Source organism: Pseudorca crassidens, chromosome Y, assembly GCF_039906515.1.
Source record: "Pseudorca crassidens isolate mPseCra1 chromosome Y, mPseCra1.hap1, whole genome shotgun sequence".
NCBI lineage: Eukaryota > Metazoa > Chordata > Mammalia > Artiodactyla > Delphinidae > Pseudorca > Pseudorca crassidens.
The window spans coordinates 4,729,584-4,749,819 of record NC_090318.1 but is presented as its reverse complement, the minus strand read 5'-3'; the positions used below and the strand labels follow the sequence as shown (position 1 = coordinate 4,749,819).

Here is a 20,236-nt window from a genome sequence, read left to right as displayed (position 1 = left end):
AAGCTTAGAAACCTTAAGTCATCTCCTCTTTGGATTCCTCTTCTGTAAAGCACAATAAGCAATCCACACCATGCAAGATCATGCTGAAACTATAATCAATAAACGAGACGAAGTGCGTAACCAATTTCCTGGCACAAAGTAGGTGTTTTAGAAACAGAATTATCCTTTGAGTTTTAAAAGATTGTTTTCACTCTGAAGAGATTTCCAGGAGAGAGTAAGATACCAGGAACTGTGTCAGGGCCTGAAAAACATATGCACATGGTGTTGTTTATTTAGAAAAGTATTGCGGGGGGGACTTCCCTGGTGGCACAGTGGTTAAGAATCCACCTGCCAATGCAGGGAACACGGGTTCGAGCCCTGGTCCGGGAAGATCCCATATGCCACTGAGCAACTGAGCCCATGCGCCACAACTACAGAGCCCGCCTGCCACAACTACTGAAGCCCGTGTGTCTAGAGCCCGTGCTCGCAACAAGAGAAGCCACCGCAGTGAGAAGCCCACTCACCACAACAAAGAGTAGCCCCCGCTCGCCGCAACTAGAGAAAGCCTGCATGCAATGACGAAGACCCTATGCAGCCAAAAATAGATAAATAAAATGAATAAATTTTTTAAAAAAGAGAAAAGTATTGGGGCATGGAGAAAAATGCCATATTCACTTTTCAGCTCCCAACATTAATTTTCTTTAAAACTCTTATAAACAGGACTCAAGTACAATTAGGTTTTAGAGATCCAGGATGTAAGTGAAAGCACTTATCAATATGTCTATCAAACAAGACACCTGTTTCAAGTAGGTATTTAGTCACTATTTATTGAGTGAGCAGTATGTCTGGTTTCCATTGTTGCTTCTCTCTTGCAAGATCCACTGTTTTATTAACCTGGTCTTCCATTGTCATGCTTAATATCTTCTTATTTTATAACGAGGATTAAACACTGTTCCTCCAAAGGACACTACTTGGTTGGTTGAAGATGAAGATATTGGATAGCTTTTCCTAATTAAGCACCCCAGCTCTTATAAAGCCATATTATTGGCTGTCCCTGCCTGATGCCCAGGGTGACGTGTCTCCATGGTGATCACGTATGCCGTGTCTCATGAGCGGCAGCAGCCAGCTCTGCAGGGATCCAGCTCCCTCCCGCCCGCAGAGGCCAGTTCCCTCCCATAGACTGGGCTTTGCCTCACTGCCATGACCCTTTCTCAAAGTGCAAGGATTTTTATTCACTTCTTCCCAGTGGCTTTACTTCCTGAAAGAAGCATATGCTTCTTTCTCTATTTATTTCCAATCCATTGGCTTAGAAATTCCCAAAGTGAAAAGAAATAAACTGGAAAACCAGAGTTTCCAGAGAGAAGACTTGAGCACCCACTGGATCAGGACATCCCAGATTCCAAGAATTTTTATCCTCTCCTTCAGATAAAAGCGGGAAATTCCAGCTGATCGCCTGGAAAATTGCCTCTGTCTGTCAGCAACCTTGAAAGAGATTTTGAATTGGGTAGATACACACAAACCCCTTGACATTTAGGTCTATGTGATTCTTTGAAAGCTAAACATATCGACACCAAAGGAATTTCTCCAGAGTAGGATGCCGTAGAGAAGATACACTCCTGCATTCCTCTCTCACATCACTCTTTTCTGTTTATTTAAAACCCATTCTGACGCTAGAATTCATCTCTGTCACCTCTGCTATTCCTACTCTGCCAGTATCCCCTGCCTCCTTTTTTTTTTTAAAAAAAAATAACATCGGTGAGGTTGAGAATAAAGTTCATTTTAGTCCTGAAGAGTAAAGTTTCCAGGTGCAAATGAAGCCTTAAATGGGAGGCATGCATCACTCCTATATGGTTTAGCACATCTTTGAACATAACACTCACCAACCTTGTTAAACTCTCACATAAATGGTAGGTTTGAGTATAGATGAAGGAAGAAATACCTCTTATCCAATGTCTACATTTATTTTGTCTTTCACCACAAATCATTTCTTTAGTCTTGCTACAGATTTTATTATTGGCCAGAGCGAGGACTGGTCAGTTTTTATCTGACCTGAAAACTATTTCAAAAACCTAAGATTTTTTGCAGTACAATTAAAACACACACACACACACACACACACACACACACACATTTTGGAAGATTTAATGCTTTCATGGATGGAACCCAGGGCTGCTGTCAAAAGGTAGTCATAACCTTGAATAATTTATGTTTTCTTTGGCCTGGTTTAAAATATTTTGATTACATAAAGAATGTAATACTTCTCTTCAACTTTCCTTCATTAAAGAGCCGTATTGTATTTCAATTAAAAAAAAACACGAAAATAATCACTCTATGAAAAAAAGTGGTATAAGAGATGCCCAAATTAAATATATAGAATATATGTAGAATCATGATTCACTTTCCATATGAGTGATATAAACCTAGGAAGAAGAAATATTCTCCAAATCCAAGTGTTTTAAAGTTAATAACGTCATTCTTCAAAATGCCTGTCTGATTTTATTTGTGTGAACAATGTATGCTGGTGTCAGACTCTTTATCAGGGACTTGTCCACCTGTAGAGGCAGAGTTTCCCAGCAATCACCAGGAGGCAGAAGGCGAGAACTCACCTGCCAGCGTTAACAATGACCGGTAGTTATTGGATGGTTGCTGTGTTCAGTGTGTTCACTATTCTAACAGCTCTTACTTATATTATCCAGGCTCTGCTATAGAATGAGTCATTTCATCCTTTCCCCCGAGCAATCTGTTGCAGGATTTTGCAATTTGCCCATTATTGAAGTCGGCTAAAATTGTCATTCATTTTCTCCAGCTTCTCCTTTTGATACCTTATTTTCTACCTTAACATAGTAAATTTTTGTTTCATTGACTTTATATTCCTAATACAATGAAAAATGACATGCATTTCATAACTCGACTGTACTAAATTATCAGTGAGTAAATTATTTGTAAAATATATTTTAATTTCATTACAGGACAGAGCCTTAAGAGAAAGGAATTCAGTTTGGTTAGTTTAAAGGCAAAGGGAAAGCAAGATTCATTTGATTAAAAAAGTAAAGCATTGAGGACCATTGTAGTTTAATCAAAATACTGCTTGTTGGAAGTTACACTTCCAGCAACATCTGCCTGGTTCTCTCAGACAGTCCATCCTGCTGACCACAAAGAGAAACAAACAAACAAAGAGATCAAGTAATCAGACTGCCATCAGACACGTCACAATTGTCAAAGCTATCTTAACAGGGCACAAAACGCTCCTGATAAAGGAAGAGACCAATAAACTGGCAAGGTGTTCTGATCGCAAAAGACACCATTAAAACAGTAAAAAGAAAAGCCACGGTTTATGACATGATATTTACAGCATTTTATTTAGTTAGTTATTTACTTTTTTTAAGTTTTTTTTTTTTTGACGTGGACCAATTTTAAAGTCTTTATTGAATTTGTTACAGTATTGCTTCTGTTTTATGTTTTGGTCTTTTGGCCACCAGGCATGTGGGGTCTTAGCTCCCTGATCAGGGATCGAACCCACACCCCCTGCGTTAGAAGGCGAAGTCTTAACCACTGGACCACCAGCGAAGTCCCAACAGCATTTTAAACTAGCAAAATTGTCCTATCCTCAAGATAGAAAGTGTTCCTACAAATTAATAAGTTAAAAAAAAACAAAAAATAACCAACTAACAGCCCAGTTCAAAAGTGAGCAAAAGGTTTGAACTAGCACCTCATACTTTGGGCATCCAGATGCCTGATGCACCCATGAAAATGATACTCCACCTCATTGAATGTCAGGAAAATTTACATTAAAACCAGAATGAGAGACCTCTGCCCCACCACCAAAACGGCTACCATAGACAGACTGATATCAGGAAGTGTTGGCAAAGATATAGAGCAACTGGAACTCACTGACAATGCTGGTGGGAGGACGTATAAATTAGTGCAACCCTTTGGAAACTTGTTTGGCAGTATCTGTGAAAACTGACCATAGAGATGCCTGGTTCCATTCTTGACATACATGTATACATACCTGCACCAAAAGTTATGTCCAAGAATCTTCACAGCATCACTATTCATTAAAGCCAAGAAAAGGAAAGAACCTAAATGTTGATCAAGAGTAGGATGAATGAATAAACTGAGGTGTATTCATACAAAAGAATAGTGCATAGAACTAAAAACTCAATGAACCGCCCCATGCAACAACATAGATACATCTTGTAATGTTACATGAAAGAAGCTAGACAGAGTAATGAATACTGTAGGATTCCATGTATATAGAGTTTAAAAACAGGCAAATTGAATCTATGGTATTAGAATTTAGGAAACAGTTATTTTTTGGCATGGGGAGTGGTAATTATTGGGAGGTCACTTGAAGATGCTTCTCAGATGCAGGTAATGCTTGACTTTTTGACTTGGATGGTGGTGACGTGTCTGTGTTCACTGTGCCATCATTCATTTTCCCATACAGGTATGATTTGTGCACTTTTCTTCGGTACGTCATACATCAACCAAAAGTTTATTGACTTTTTGATGCCACTTGATCCAAGACACCCACATCCTGGACTGAAGGATTGGATTTGAATGAAACTCATTTTCATCGCAAGACAAAGGTAAACCAAAATCTTTGTGAGATTTATATTATCTTCATTTTTTTTCCATCTCTTTCTCTTTTTTTTTTTTTTTGCCCACTGGAGTTTTCTCTTCCCTTTTAGCTTTAGCCAGCATGAAAAGGGTACAATGTACAGTTTTCCATGTTGCCTGATTTTCAGCTCATTCCTGTCCCCATAAAAACGTGTGACACTTGGTGTGCGGAGTGATTTCCAACGAACGAACGTGTGCATGAGAATGAGGCAGTGTGTACACACTCTGTTCTCCCTAGGCTGATTTCCATAATGGAGGTGTTTCTTTGTAATTTGCTACCTTTTTTTTTTTTTTTACTCTTAACGAATAGGGTCAGTGAAACTCATTAACTGTCCTCTTGGTATGAACGCTAAAGAAACAACAAACAAACAAAAAACCCAAGAAAGGCTAGTCTTTTATGTCTATTTGCAGAGTGACTAATGCAGTTACCTCCCTCTGGAGAGTCCTGATTTCTCACTAAATGGACTCACTCAGGACTCTGTGAGGCCACCTTCCAGACGTTTACACTTCTCACTTATCAGATTATTTCTTATTGAAATGGTTTTCATGAGACTCCCCCCTCCACATGCCCCATTCTCTTTATTCCTTCCCCAACAGACCTTAGAATTAACCCCACATTTCACCGTGGATTCGAGACCACACAGGATGAAAGACTTTGAAAAACTGTCCGTATGAATAAGTTTATTATTTTTTTAATAGACTAAAAATCCAATCAGCTACCTTCAGTTTTCTATAATTTAAATTCTGTCCGTGCTTTTCTCTGATGGATTCAAGCTTCTAACGCGACCTGTTATAATGCCATTTTTCAATAAGAAGATCAATAGTGAGCATTTATAGTTTCCACTCTGGTGGGGGGGGAAGGTATTAGAAGCAGTATTGTAAAAGATAGTGAGAGATTACCTCTGAAAGAGCCATTTCATTAGAAGTAGCCAGCAAAGGTTTGGGCGATGAAGGTTTTTCTTAAACTACATTGCGACGGATGCTAGAGAAATTGGCAATTTGCTGGCCGCTGAATGATTGTATTTCGTACAAGCTCTGGACACTGGTTTCTCAGTTAAGCTTTTGTTAAATACAAGTGCTAAGAATCATCCGATAAGAAAGAAAATGGGTCAGCATTTTAAACCGGCAAAACTCAATCATCTGTAGGAAATAACACCCCTCTTCTGACTTAAGTTACATATAAAAACACAGGTGACTGCATATCCTGGAGAAAGTCACATATCCTTTGGGGGCTCAGTTTCCTTGTCTTTAAAATAAGGGTTACCGTACTTGCATCCATAAGACCGTGATGGAAATTAATTGATACACGTGAATGAAAACATCGTCCTCGTCATTCGAGGGGCTTACCTCTCTCCAACGGTTAGGGAAAGACAGGGGTGTCCTCTAGGCCTACCGCTGTCTCGGCTTCTCCGCCACCACTGCCCCCTAAATACAGGGCTGGTCCTGCAGCCTCTCACTCGTACGTGCATCACTGACTACCTTCCCCGCTGCTGACCCTCACCTGAAGCTCCGGGTCCCTACGAGCCCTGGGCAGAATGTTGTCCTTCCATGTGATCAACAGAAGCAGGTAGACCGTGAAAGGACACGTCAAACCCTAATCCCCTACCCTCCACTGCCAAGCCTGAGCCGGTACGTGCCAAGAATTACGGTTGTGTGTAGGGCTGCCCAGCTGTGTAAGCAACTTACCTACCACCTGTCAGGTAACAATGAACCGAATTTATTGAGTTGTTGCCATAGGTACTGTGGCATTAGTTCTTATCAATAATGTGTAGGCTGTTACGTATGATGGGGAGGTGCAAGGAAACAGATAACAAGGGGAGAATGTTTTAAAGCCATAGACTTCCTATGATTGTCCTTAAATTGCAAGGGGAAAACACCAGCCCGTAATGTTTCTCCCATCCTTAGATTCATGTCTCTTGGAAGAGCATTTCCTCTTTCAATCTTGCACATGCAAATCCCCACCTCCTTTTTGGGAGAAGTCAAAGCGGTAGATCTGGTCCTACGATCATCCGTCTGTGTTCCCCTCTGTCCTCCCCTGGAATCCGGAGGCCATGGAAGAAGAGAGGATTTGGAAGGGAGAGTCCAAGCTGGGCTTACACTCGGTTACAGCCCCTTGTGAGTGTCCGTAGCTGTGCACCACTGGGAGGTACAGCCTGGCCTCGTCATCGATCTGGACCATCCTACGGGTGACCATGGACCCTCAGAGATGCTTCACTCTAAATGCATATGGGGAGAGAGAGAGAGAGAGAGAGAGAGAGAGAACACCATTTTCTCAACACGCCCCTGCAGCCAGTAACTTGGAGGCGATGGGTCTTCGCCATCCGCCAGGGCAGGTTTGCTTCGAGAGAATCATCACACCTTTCCCCTTTCACTCCAAACAGGTGGGCTGCCCACAGCAGTGGTGGTGTGTCACCTCATGTAACTGCCTGAGTCACTTACCCAACATAACAAGGCAGCATCCTCATCGCCAGCAGCAAACACTTCTCTATACACCACGTGACAGTCTGGGCAAACAGGAAAGGGAGCAGACAAGAGCTGTGCCAACAGCACTTCCAGGCTGGGCGTGATCTGCGATTCTCCCAAGGGGGTTGTGAGAGGCGTAGGTGGCTATTGCTTGGGACTGGCATTGCAGGGGTAAAGCAAGGAAGTTGCCCAAACAGAGCATTTCAGAAGTAAAAAAAGAAGAAGAAAAAATCAGGTGTGGCACTCAGGGAGTTGCAGTAGAGGGGAGGAACCTTGCTCTAGAAAATGAGGCTCCCAGGCCACAAAAATGACAAAGACAATGCAGAAAATGTGCAGATGCCGCTGCTTAAGAACCACCCCGGGGCGCTCTCTTTCCATGATAAACACGGAGGTCTCTGGTAGACTACCACCCATCCACCAGCCTCCAGTGGTCATCTCACCATTTCCAGGTCTAGATCGAAAATCATTTCCAGTCCCTCGCTGCCATTCTCCGTGACCCATATTTTTTGGAATGTCTTTCCAAGGGGCCGTCCGCTCGCTCCTTGTACACACTCGTTTTGTCGCTGGGTGGATTTGCAGTAGTGTTCCCGTGAAGATAAGCTGTTGACATTAGACAGATGTCTTAATAAGGTTCTGTTTACTGTGTTAGAACCTAGAAGCTCTGATTCCGCAGAGAGGATAAAGCCAGGAGAAGGGCTTGTGCAAGTTCCCAGCTGGGATTTTTGCAGAAGGCAAGCTTGCAGACACTCAGGAGCCAAGCCCCCGGCCCGGGCAATATAGGAAGGTTCAGTCTGTGGTCAGCGGTCCTGCCCCCGGCCCTTCCTTGAGTCCCCCAGGGCTCTCTGTCATGCTCTGCGATTCCCTGCCCCACTGCCTTAAATGTGCCTGTGTCCTTCTCCTACCTTCTGCTGCCCACTCCACCCCAAAGCAAAACAAAACAGAACTTCAGGGCTGTCTTCCTGGTAGCTGTGCCTGGTGGACAAAATCACTTTCAGGCCTAAGGTTTCGTGTACACGTTAGTTCAACGCACTAAACTGCCTGAAATTGGGTTAAAAGGGTCACATGTGTGCGGGGCTGGCGCAAGGCCTACGAACGCCCGTTTCTCCTGAAAGCCATTCCCGTTTCTGTGGTCTCGGTAAGATTCCCTTTCTGTATGTCCCCCTACAATCCCCTAGTTTTCCTTTGGTGAGGCTCCTTATTTTGTATACAACCCGTTTGCGTTTTCATTCCCTGATGGTTGGAACCACATCTGTCCTGTTGGCTGTGATTTCTGTAGCGTCTAACACACGGGGAGATTACTACATAGATGTTTTTGGTTTCAAGAGAGAAATCAACCCTAGGATAGCTATTGTGTTTTAATGGTATCAGTGGCTCATCTTGGGGGGTGACATCCTCAAATTAGAATCCAGCAGGCATCAAGACGCCCTGCCCTGCAGAAGATGCCATGGAGTGTGGGCGCATCCTGGGCCGTATAGGATGCTTGCCTTCTCTCCCACTGCCAGTTGACTTGGGTGGCTTCCGTACCCTCCATGGCCTTCTCTCGCACTTCACCTCTTGGTTCAAAACACCTGCTTTCAGGGCTTCCCTGGTGGCGCAGTGGTTGAGAGTCCGCCTGCCGATGCAGGGGACACGGGTTCGTGCCCCGGGCCGGGAAGATCCCACATGCCGCGGAGCGGCTGGGCCCATGAGCCATGGCCGCTGAGCCTGCGCGTCCGGAGCCTGTGCTCCGCAGCAGGAGAGGCCGCAACAGTGAGAGGCCCGTGTACCGCAAAAAAAAAAACCACCTGCTTTCAGCCCACAAGCTCAAGACACCCGTCTTCTCTGGGTTGTCTTGGTGACTACTGGGAAGCCTCTGTTTCTTGGGGGTTTGGGGGTCAACGGAGATAACAAAAATGCCTTGACTGCTCACTAATAGAGAGCTAGAGGGACTCTTCCATCTGTAACGGGCAGCGGCATTTTCATTCATTACTCTGCTTTGACAGAAGAGGCAAGGGGCCAGTTGGGGGCCAGATGTTCCAGTTGGCCGTCTGAGGCCGTGTCGCTTTCACGCCAAAGCCCACATCTGCTCACGGTTCGGCCTGAAGCTCACTGACTCACGTTTATGCCTGTGACCTTCTAGAACAGATGGCTGATCTTCTAGGGCCAAAGGCACTAAAGGAAGTTGTTCATTTACTTTACAGATTTTAAAAAATGCCCTCGACTGTATGAGCGAAGCCCCTTGACTGTGTGTCTTTCCTTCCTGTTTCTGGTGGGAACGGATCATCAGAGAGAAAGGTCTTGACCATACTGTGCAGATCCTACCATGAGGGGCCTGGAGAAAAGGGGAGCGGCTTCCCCCTGTACCTGTGTTTGCTGGAAACGGAAAGAAGAGCAAGAGAGGAATTTAGGAAAGTTTTGCCCTAGGGCTCAGAACTCAAACTTATGTCTATGCAAATGGACCATATGGTACAGTCTTTACAGAGGCCAAATTCCCAGGGCATCCTGGGGTTTCCCTAAGTCAAGATGAAAATTCAGCGAATGCTATCGACACTGCTCCACTGACTTCCGCAGCTGGGCAGCCCTCGAGTGAATCAAGCAATTAGCTTCCAATAAATGTACTAAGCTCCTTCTCTCCTTTCTGTTGCCTCCTGGGTTTTCCTGGGAGTTTACGTCCCTGGGACAACTGGGAGTATATTTGTGCAAAAAGTATGTTATACACAGTCCGTGTCAGAAGAGGTCAGAGTAAATGACCCTCTGAGTCCACAACACAGCGGCTCTGAGTCCTTTGTGGCTACCCAAAATCTGTGTGTCTCTCCCTATTTCAGCGCTCACGGGCCTCTCCAGGATCTGGGTGGCACAGTAATGACAGAGAAATAAAGTGGCTAGAAAGACGATTTGGCTGGCAAAATCTGAGATGACTTTGTTGGACCCAGGGGGGCCAGCATGCAGCGGGAAAAAGGCCATGTCCTTTTTGAAGTGCAACCAGGAGAGAGAACATTTCGGAGATCTCCTGTAAACCAGATAAGTCCACAAGTTACAAGTAACCCCTGAAGGGTCTACCCCTTTTATCTCCCTTCACCTTGCCCTTTCCATGCAAAGCCACACACCTGGGGTAAGAGGAATGTCTGATCTGCTCCTGGCGGGGGCCGTCTTCTTTGATAGTTCAGTGGTGGCCACCTTTCTAATGGCTGAGCTTTGAGATTCGAAAAGCAAGTTCAAAGCACCGTAGGCCCATCATCAGACCTTGCTGTGCTCGTGGAGGTTCAGGAAATAATAGGGGCATCGCAGAGCAACTATTTAGGGCAACGGAATGAGGACAGTCAAACAAATACAAAAGCATTTCTTCTTCCTTGAGTATCTCTGGGATGAGGGAAGTTACATTTGCAAATGTTCTGTGTTATTAGAACTTCTTGTAATGAATCCTCACAGGGATCCTCTAAATGATGAAAATGCTATTTCTCCACCAAAGTGTGGCACACGTGTCCTGCATCCAGTGTGTAACATCCATCTTTCTCCTGTCAAGACAGGTCAGAGACACGCGTTAGAAGTGCAGGTGGATCTGAGAAGCGTGAGGCAGGGAAGTCCGTGTGATAGGAACACCCACCCCCCCAGGATCAACTCTGCATCCTTCAGATTTGGTAAATTGCCCTTCTGCCCACCTTTCTGAACCCCAACTTCCTTACCTGTAAAGTGGGGATCATAATGCCTGTTTTGCCTCACACACGGAGTTTTTCTGGATTAATGGAGACAAATACGGCAAAGTGCTCTATGTACCACGGAGTAGTGGAGACAAAAAGGTGAAAGTCCTTCGTGGACCACAGAGCTCTGTACACCTGTCAGCTGTTATTGGTAGAAGACCCCCGAGATTTCGCGTCCAGGTAGTCTAACAAATAAAACACTTCTTCATGCTCGTGGCACCTAAATCATCCGTTGATATTAATCACAACGGACGTTGAACTGCTTTGCTTTCGATGATGAGGTCCATCAAGGTGGGTAGAAACCAGCTTTTTCCAAATCCCTTACGATTCTGTGGTTGATTACAGTGGTTTCTAGGCATGTGCAAGATGAGAGGAAACGCAGTCAACCTCTCAACCAAACTGGGACATTTTGGGGAGCGAAAGGCAACACTCGTCCGTAAATCTGCTGGAGAAACAGGGGTAAGTCAAGACTTCCCCAGGCGAATCAGGGCGTGTGGTCACCTTATATATAAGGATAGAACTTGAAAACGGACAGTGTGACAGCAGCGCCTTCTAGATTCACGTCAAGGATTCTGCGTCCTGACTCTGCTCTCAGTTCTGTTCCTGTGCTTGTTTTCTTGTCTCGACAGTGATCCTACAAATCCTTGCATGTGGGTGACGCCCACCTTCCTCTATTGAGTCTAGATCAACACTTGATAATCTCACCCATTCCTGACCAGTCATACCATGTATAATGTTTCACTTATTATTTTAATATATCCTGTCACTATGTGGCCACTGTAATCAAGGGTCTGACTCCATTAAAACATAGAACAAGGTAAATACTCTTATGAAGATTTCGGGGGTGGGGGAGAGAATGACTCCCATGAGTTCAGGTTCCACCTGATTCATCAGAGAAGGGAACATATGAGCTGGGTTTTGAAGGGTGAGTAGGAGTTTTCCAGGAAAAGATATGAGACTCCATTTTTGATGTTTGACTACTGACAGCTTTCAAACTCGACCCTTCCCTCATTCCCTTTTGTCCTACAGCTGGACAAGCCAATAAAAAAAGATCAGGAGCTACTTGCCTAGAAGGTGGTGGGGAAATTCAAGACAGGAAAATCCTAAGTCTTGTGCACACAGAAACCCTCACCATGGTCGGATCCCCTAACACAATGAAACCCAGAACTTCCCTCCCGCCTTGCTGTCATTTCCCTCTGGCTCAGACCTCAGCCCTTCTCCTTGGGAAATGCTCTTGCTGTTTTCTACATGTGTAACAAACTATTTCATACCCATGGGTGCCCGTGTGTCCTTCCATCCATCAATCCCTGGGCTGGTAGCTGACTGGCATCTATCAGGGGATGCTGGTCTCCCAAATAAAACACTATCCTAGCTAGCTGACTAAGTAACCACCATTACATAAAGAAGTCTAACACTCAGTTGTATATAGATCTGCGCACACACATAACATCTCAAGCACCGTTGTGGAGGATGATTCTGGAGGACTCAGCTGCAGCTTCCCAGCAAGTAAACTCTGGTCTCCCTACACCTCTAGTCAAACATAACCACTTGCAAACATAACTTTCAAGTGTGCTTCAGATCCATGGAGATGTTGTCAAGTGATGTGAAAACAAACTCACAGAATCTGCTTTTCATTTATGTTGATATCTTGGGTCTCGCTTTCTCGAAGTTTCAAGCCAAGGAGTTTAAACTCCTTGTCTTAGTGCTCTCTTGCTGTGTAACCCGTTACCAGAAAATCGTCGGCTTCAAACAACACACTTTTTTTTTTTCCAAACACACTTTTATCATCACGTAGGTTCTGTACATCAGGGTCAGGACTCCAGGTGCGGCTCAGCTGGGTCTCACAAGGATGCAGCCAGGGTGTCAGCCAGGACTGGGGTTTCACCCGAAGGCTTGACTGGAGAAGGGTTTGCTTCCAAACTCATGTGGCTCTTGGCAGGATTCAGTTCTTTGCAGATGACTGGGGAGACAGAGAGAGAGAGTCCTTGCTGGCTGTTACCTGGAGCTGTCCGTTCATGTCTTGTCTTGACCTCTCCTGTGGTCGCTTACTTCATCACAAGCCAGCAAGAGAGAAGGAGTCTGCTAGAAAGACAGAAGTCACTCTCGTATGTAACCGAATCATGAAAGTGCATCCATTGTCTTTGCTGGATTCTGTTGGAGAGAAGCAAGTCACCAGGCAGCCCACACTCAAAGGAAGGGATTAAACAGGGGCATAAATCAGGAGCTGGGTTCATTTGGGAGTCTCCTCACCACACTCCCGAGGTCCAGGAAGGAATCTCTGAAGCTACATTCCTTGCGCTGGCAAGCCCATTCATCCATCCCCTCACGAGAGGCAGCATGCTAGCACAGATGGATGTGAATGGTGTGACTCAGTGTTTCTCAGCCTTTTTTCTTTTTTTTTTTAATTGAAGTACATTTGATTTACAATGTTGTTAATTCTGCTGTATAGCAAAGTGATTCAGTTATATATATATATATATATATATATATATATATATGTTCTTTTTAATATTCTTTTCCATTATGGTTTATCACAGGATATTGAGTATAGTTCCCTGTGCTCTACAGTAGGACCTTGATGTTTATCCATCCTATATATACTAGTTTGCATCTGCTAACCCCAAACTCCCAATCCCTCCCCCCGCCGTTGGAAACCACAAGTCTGTTCTCTATGTCTGTGAGTCTGTTTCTGTTTTGTGTATATGTTTATTTATGTCATATTTCAGGTTCCACATATAAGTGATGTCATATGGTGTTTGTTTTTGTCTGTCTGACTTGCTTCCTTTAGTATGACAATCTCCAGGTTTATCCATGTTGCTGCAAATGGCATTATTGCGTCCCTTTTTCTGGCTGAGTAGTACTCCATTGTATACACGTACCACATCTTCTTTATCCATTCATCTGTCAGTGAACACTTAGGTTGCTTCCATGTCTTGGCTATTGTGAACAGTTCTCAGTGTGTTTTCATGATTGCACACTACAGTGCTTTTTCACACATTTGTTCCCAATCCACCCCCCATGAAGTTTTAACAGATATGCTGCTTCTCTGTTCTGTATTTCTGAACTCTGCACGTAAAATGAGTATCATTCTTTTCGCCTCCCCAGAACCAGTTTTCACCCACTTGGGACGCTATTGTGCATGAAGAATGTGTGTTCTAGAGTCAGATAGCCTAGATTTCTGCCTCCACTGCACCACTTCTCAGCTCTGTGATCTTAGGCAAGTCACCAAACCCCTCTGAACCTTAACGAACTTTCTTAATTATAAATAAGAATCACATCAATACCTACCGCTTATGATTGTTGTGGGGATGGAATGACACTTCATAGACGGGAGAAACCTAATACATGCTGCCTTCTGTTATTGCAACATGCAGAACCATATGTGCAGCAGTGGGGAAACCAAGATAAGATGAAAACAAGAGCCTCGAAGAGGCCCCACTGCTTGCCAGAGGAGACAGAAGGAGGACAAAGGGTATGGTATGCGGTATAAGAAAGTTATATTCAAGATGATTTGGGCATAGAAAAAAGGGGGTGCCTAAATTCTGGTAAAAGCGAGGAGAGTATGAGAAACAGGAGTTTCTCAGAGGAAAGAGAGTTGAAGAATGAGAATTGATTTGAGAGCTGATGAATGAAAAACTAAACTAAAGCAATGGCACTGTTAATGGTGGAGAGGAAGAAAAGGACGGGACAAATGGTCATGTGGTAGAAAATGACGTTTAGCCAAGAGGTTTGCTGACATAAGTGTGTATGCTTTCAGGGTTCTTTTTGTCCATTCATCCATTCATTCATCTACCCATTTATCCACCCACTATCAATCCATCTTTCCATATATTGATCTATATATCCATCTATCTAAGTTTTTTCCTTCCATCTATCTATTCATTTGTCCACCCATCCACCTGTCTATCCATCCTTCCATCCATTCATCCATCCATCCATCCAAAAATCCACCTTTCCTTCCATTCATCCATCCATCCCATCCTTCTATTCATCCATCCACAGATCTACCCATCTATCCGTTTACCTACTCACCCATCCACTTATCCAGATAAATCCACTTATCCAGATGGATGTTGACCCATCCATCTCTCCATCTACCCATCCATTCATTTACCTACTCACCCATCCATCCACTTACCTATTGACCCATCCATCTTTCCAGCCATCCATCCATCCATCCATTTACCCATTCACCTGTGTATCTTTCCACTCATCCATCCATCCATTCATAAATGTACCATCCATTCATCCACCCCATCCTGTTATCCTTCCATCCATCCATTCATCCATCCACCCATCCATTTATTTATCCATTCTCCCATCCTCTCCTATCCATCCACCCACTTATCCACCCATCCATACGTTATCTCTCTTTTTCTCATCCATTCATTATCTCTCCTTTTCCACAAAGGTTTTAAGGTGGCTTAGAAAGAGACATAGAATGTATGTAGAAAATAAATAAATAAACCAACAGAATGATGAACAAACCCAACAGAAATCAGGTGAGAATGAAAAGGAGAGAACTCATATAGGGACCTAAAGTAGAAGCAGGGATTCAGTTGATACAAGTGTGCATCCCTAGGAACCTTTACACCTACCATATGAGGGTCCCACAGTTGGCATCTTAAGATGCTGTGTTGCTTGTGCTCCCAAGGTGGCCTCTATTTGTACAGAAATCTCTATTTCCTTGCAGTCTCAATGGGGGAATCGCCTAAGGTGTTTACTGTACTCTCCATCAAATAGTTGATGGCCTTTGACTAGACATTGACAAATACAGTCTATCTCTCCATTTATCCCTCGTCAGCCTCTAAAGTGAGTTGGGGATTGGAGATGAGATGAAACTGATTACAGTCAAGTCAGGTTTCAAATACTTTCTCCTGAAAATCCATTCTACTCCTTTGCTGTTAGCAGCATTTACTACAGGAAAAACGTATCGTTAACATTGAGCCAAAAATAAAAAACCCTCTGCAAAACACCTAAATATAGATTGTTTCATTACCTTCAAATCAGCCCGAAAAGAATGCAGAGGTTGGCACTCAGAAGGAGTCAAGTGGCTGGGTAACCGCAGTGCAGTCTGCAATCAGGAGGGACTACAATTATGACACCGAGCGCTAATCCTGGAAAATCAAAACACAGTTAGGCAGCCACTAAATCCCCTTATAAACTATAATAATCATTATTAAGCCTTTTTCTTTCCCCCAGAAAATGAAGAGCTGCAGACGTTATGTCGTCCCTTTACCGTTTTCCGTAGCAGGGTCATTATTCTTTATGGTGCTACTAAATTTACTCATCATTTTACAAATCCCAGGTTCACCTTCCAAGTACATGATCTCGTCCTTCTGTGTAAAGTTAATCAAAGTTGTAAAAGTGCTTTATTTCATATCTTTATTTTTCCCCACGGGGATGGGGGGTAAAAATGTTATGCATTGGAGAATCACAGAACACAGCCAAGGAAGCTTGAGATGTTATTATCTCCTGTCTATGCTCAAAAAGGAGCCACACAGAGATTAACCCTCTCCTGGAAACGGACGTCTTATGTGTTTTCAGAGAAGAACTTGCTTTATTATTAGGAAGCTCTTTTTTATGTCCAGCCCGACTTCTTCATACTGTACTAATTTTTGTATCTTTAACTGGAAATCAGAAAGAAGCTGGGTAATATCTTCTAGGGCTCTTAAAATACTCCAAGACTGTGGCAAAGAAGTACAGAAAGGTGCTCATTTTCCTGAAATCACCACCTTTTCTAGAACATGCCAGAATCAGACCACACTGAATCTTTTCTTTAGGGTAGAGATTGTGTTTCATCCTTCTTTTGTACCCACACAATACAGCCTATTTATGGACATGCAATGAATATTCATAAATCTTCCTTGAAAGAATGAGTAAATCAATGAATCAATACTTCTTGAATTCAGTACAAACCATTTCAGACAATGAGACCAAAATATCCATCATTCATCTCTCTCAATTCACGTTCTCATACTGAAGGACGGTGTAAATGGCAAGTTCTCATTTAATGAATGACTTCCAGGTTGAGCTACATGAAATTGAGATTTTTTTGTAGGTCAGAAACGGTTGAATATGAGCAGCGTGCTAATATTTGCATTCTTCTGATGCTATTTGGGACTTTTTTCTTTTCTTTAGCGACATCAGAAAAAGTAGTTTAAGATGAGTTGCAGATCTATAAGTAGCATCTCACCTTGAGAAAATAGCTAAGTGAAGGTCGGATGAAAAGCTAAAATATTCAGTTTGGGAATGCACTCTTTTGATGAAGGGATAAAATTTTGGTCACTGGTGGATGCTTCTCTTAATGTTTGTTCATCAAGATGCGGCATTTAGACCAATAAAGCGATGAGTTCCATCTTCTCATGACTTAGCTTCAGGAGCTAATGAATCAGTTAAAAATGAGTGTCAGAGGAGAATCTGCATAGACATTTTTTCCAAAGAAGACTTACAGATGGCCAACAGGTACATGAAAAGGTGCTCAACGTCACTAGTCGTCCAGGAAATGCAAATCAAAACCGTAGTACGATATGACGTCATACCTGTTAGAATGGCTTTTATCCAAAAGACAAGAGATAATAAATGCTGGAGAGGGTGTGGAGAAAGGGGAACCGTTGTGCACTGTTGGTGGGAATGTAAATTGTTGCAGCCACTGTGGAAACACGATGGAGGTTCCTCAAAAAATTAAAAATAGAATTACCAGATAATCCAGCAATTCCACTTCTGGGTATTTATCCAAAGGAAATAAAATCACTATCCTGAAAAGATACCTGCACCCCGGTGTTCACAGCAGCACTGTTTACAATAGCCAAGACATGGAAACAACCTAAACTTTTTTCTCATATCTATTCACAATCTATTCATTTATTTTTTAATTTATTTAATTTATTTATTTTCGGCTGCGCTGGGTCTTCGTTGCTGCGCGTGGGCTTTCTCTAGTTGGGGCAAGTGGGAGCTACTCTTCGTTGTGGCGCGTCGGCTTCTCACTGCGGTGGCTTCTCTTTTTACGGAACACAGGTTCTAGGTGCGCGGGCTTCAGTAGTTGTGGCACGTGGTGGGCTCAGTCCATCAACAGATGAATGGACAAAGAGATGTGGTACATATATAAAACGGAATATTATTCAGCCATGAGGAAGATGGAAATCCTGCCATGTGCAACACCATGGCTGGACCTTGAGAGCATTAAGCTGAATGAAATAAGTCAAACAGAGAAAGACAAATACTGTATGACCTCACTTACATGTGGAATGTTAAAAAAAAAAAAACAACACTCATAGAAACAAGAGAACAGATTGGTGGTTGCCAGTGGTGGTGGTGGGGGCCTGGGTAAAATGGGTGAAGGGGGTCAAAGGTCGCAGAATTCCAGTGATAAGTCCTTGAGATGTAGCATGGTGGCTATAGTTAACAATATTTCACAGTATATTTGAAAGTGACTAAGAGAGTAGATCTTAAAAGCTCTCATTCCAACTTAAAAAAACAGATTGTAATGAGGGACTTCCCTGGCGGTCTGGTGGTTAAGACTTCGCCTTCCAACGCAGGGGGTGTGGGTCCGATCCCTGGTTGGGGAGCTAAGATCCCACATGCCTCGTGGCCACAAAACGAAAACATAAAACAGAAGCAGTATTGTAACAAATTCAATCCAGACTTTAAAAAAGGGTCCACATCAAAAACATCTTTTAAAAAATTGTACGTATATGAGGTGATATATGTTAACTAAACTCACTGTGGGAGTCATTTCAGAATATATACCTATATCAAACTATTATGTCATGCACCTAAAACAGATACAATATTAAATGTCCGTTTTATCTCAGTTTTCAGAAAAAGAATGAGTATCAGCTTTGGCAGAGCCCAAAGGACATGGGTCTGTGATAAAAATGGAAGTGTGTCCTGCTTTCCCGTTCAGATGATGCTTTCAGACCTGACATAATCTTGCCTTCTGGGGTCAGCAAAACGCTGAGCAAAACCCAGGCGACTCCGAATGATGCCCCCCAAAGATGCCGGTCCTCACCCCCAGTCAGCCAGTGGGCAACCTTACAAGGCAAAAGGGACTTTGCTGATGAGGTTAAGTGGAGGATCTTGAGAGGTGGAGGTTATCTGGGGTTGCCGATGTGCTCACATGGGTCCTTATAGGCACAAGGCAGCAGAGTCAGAGAAGAAGCTGTGACACGGGAAGCATGGGGTCGTTGGAAGACGCTACGCTGTTGCCTGTGAAGGGATCACGAACCAGAGGATGCAGGCGGCCTCTAGAAGCTGGAACAGGCAAGGGAGCAAATTCTGCCTGCGGCCTCCAGAGCACAGCCTTCCCCGCACCTTGATGTCCGCCCAGCGAGATGCATTTCCGACTTTGTTTTAAAATCGAACTATAGTTGCTTTACAATGTTGTGTTCATTATGCTGGACAGCAGAGTGATTCAGTTATACATTCCTTATTTTAGATTCTTTTCCATGATGGTTTATCACAGGATATTGAACAGAGTTCCCTGTGCTCTACAGTAGGACCTTGTTTTTTATCCATCTTATATATCAAAGCCTACATCTGACTTCTGACCTCCAGAACTGTACAAAAGTACACTGGTGTTGTCTTAAGCCACTGCATTTGCGGGAATTTGTTACAGCATTGTTAGGACACACATAGACTCTTCCTCAGGGCCTCTGTCACTAGGCACATACATCTTTGGAGAGGATTTTTGACAGTGACACTATTTAGCCTCAGATTTAAAAATGGAACCTGAGAGGGCTTCCCTGGTGGCTCAGTGGTTAAGAATCCGCCCGCCAATGCAGGGGACATGGGTTTGAGCCCTGGTCCAGGAAGATCCCACATGCCGCAGAGCAACTAAGCCCGTGCGCCACAACTACTAGCCTGCGCTCTAGAGCCCGCGGGCCACAACTCCTGAGCCTGTGAGCCACGACTACTGAATCCCGCGCGCCTAGAGCCCGTGCTCCACAACAAGAGAAGCCACCGCAGTGAGAAGCCTGTGCACCACAAGAAAGAGTAGCCCCCGCTCACCGCAACTAGAGAAAGCCCACGTGCAGCAATGAAGACCCAACGCAGCCAAAAATAAATAAATAAATAAATATTTTTTAAAAAAAGGAACCTGAGGAAGATGGTGGACTCCTACTACTCTATTTGTCAACAGCAAACCCAGTAAATATGCATCTGTTTAATACTTGAACTTTAGGTCTCGTTTATAACAGGGATAGTCTATCTCCTCCTCCTTCAGTTCCTCTAACAGACACATTTTTCTCCAAAGGATGTAGATCCCTAGACCACTAGTGGGGGCTTTTGTTCAGTGAGAGAAATGCATGGCCCCTTTCTATAGCTAGGACAAATTGGAGATGCAGGAGTTGGAAGAGTTTGTGTAGGGGCAACACTCACAAGAATTTGGGAAAAGGAATGTAAAAAGCTGAAAGCGTAATCTTCCCAAATACCCTCACCAACCATCTGGGTCTCTGGACGTAGGACTTTCCATGCTAAGCCCCCCAAAAGTCCTC

General features: G+C 43.7%; 1 long non-coding RNA gene across 1 annotated transcript in view; it reads left to right on the top strand.

The window, feature by feature from the left end:
- The window catches only part of LOC137217868 (uncharacterized), a 388,659-nt gene that overhangs the window by 122,320 nt on the left and 246,103 nt on the right, over positions 1–20,236 (top strand). Inside the window, exon 3 of the long non-coding RNA XR_010940307.1 lies at positions 4,430–4,571. This is a non-coding gene — a long non-coding RNA (uncharacterized lncRNA). The remainder of the gene's footprint in view (positions 1–4,429; positions 4,572–20,236) is intronic.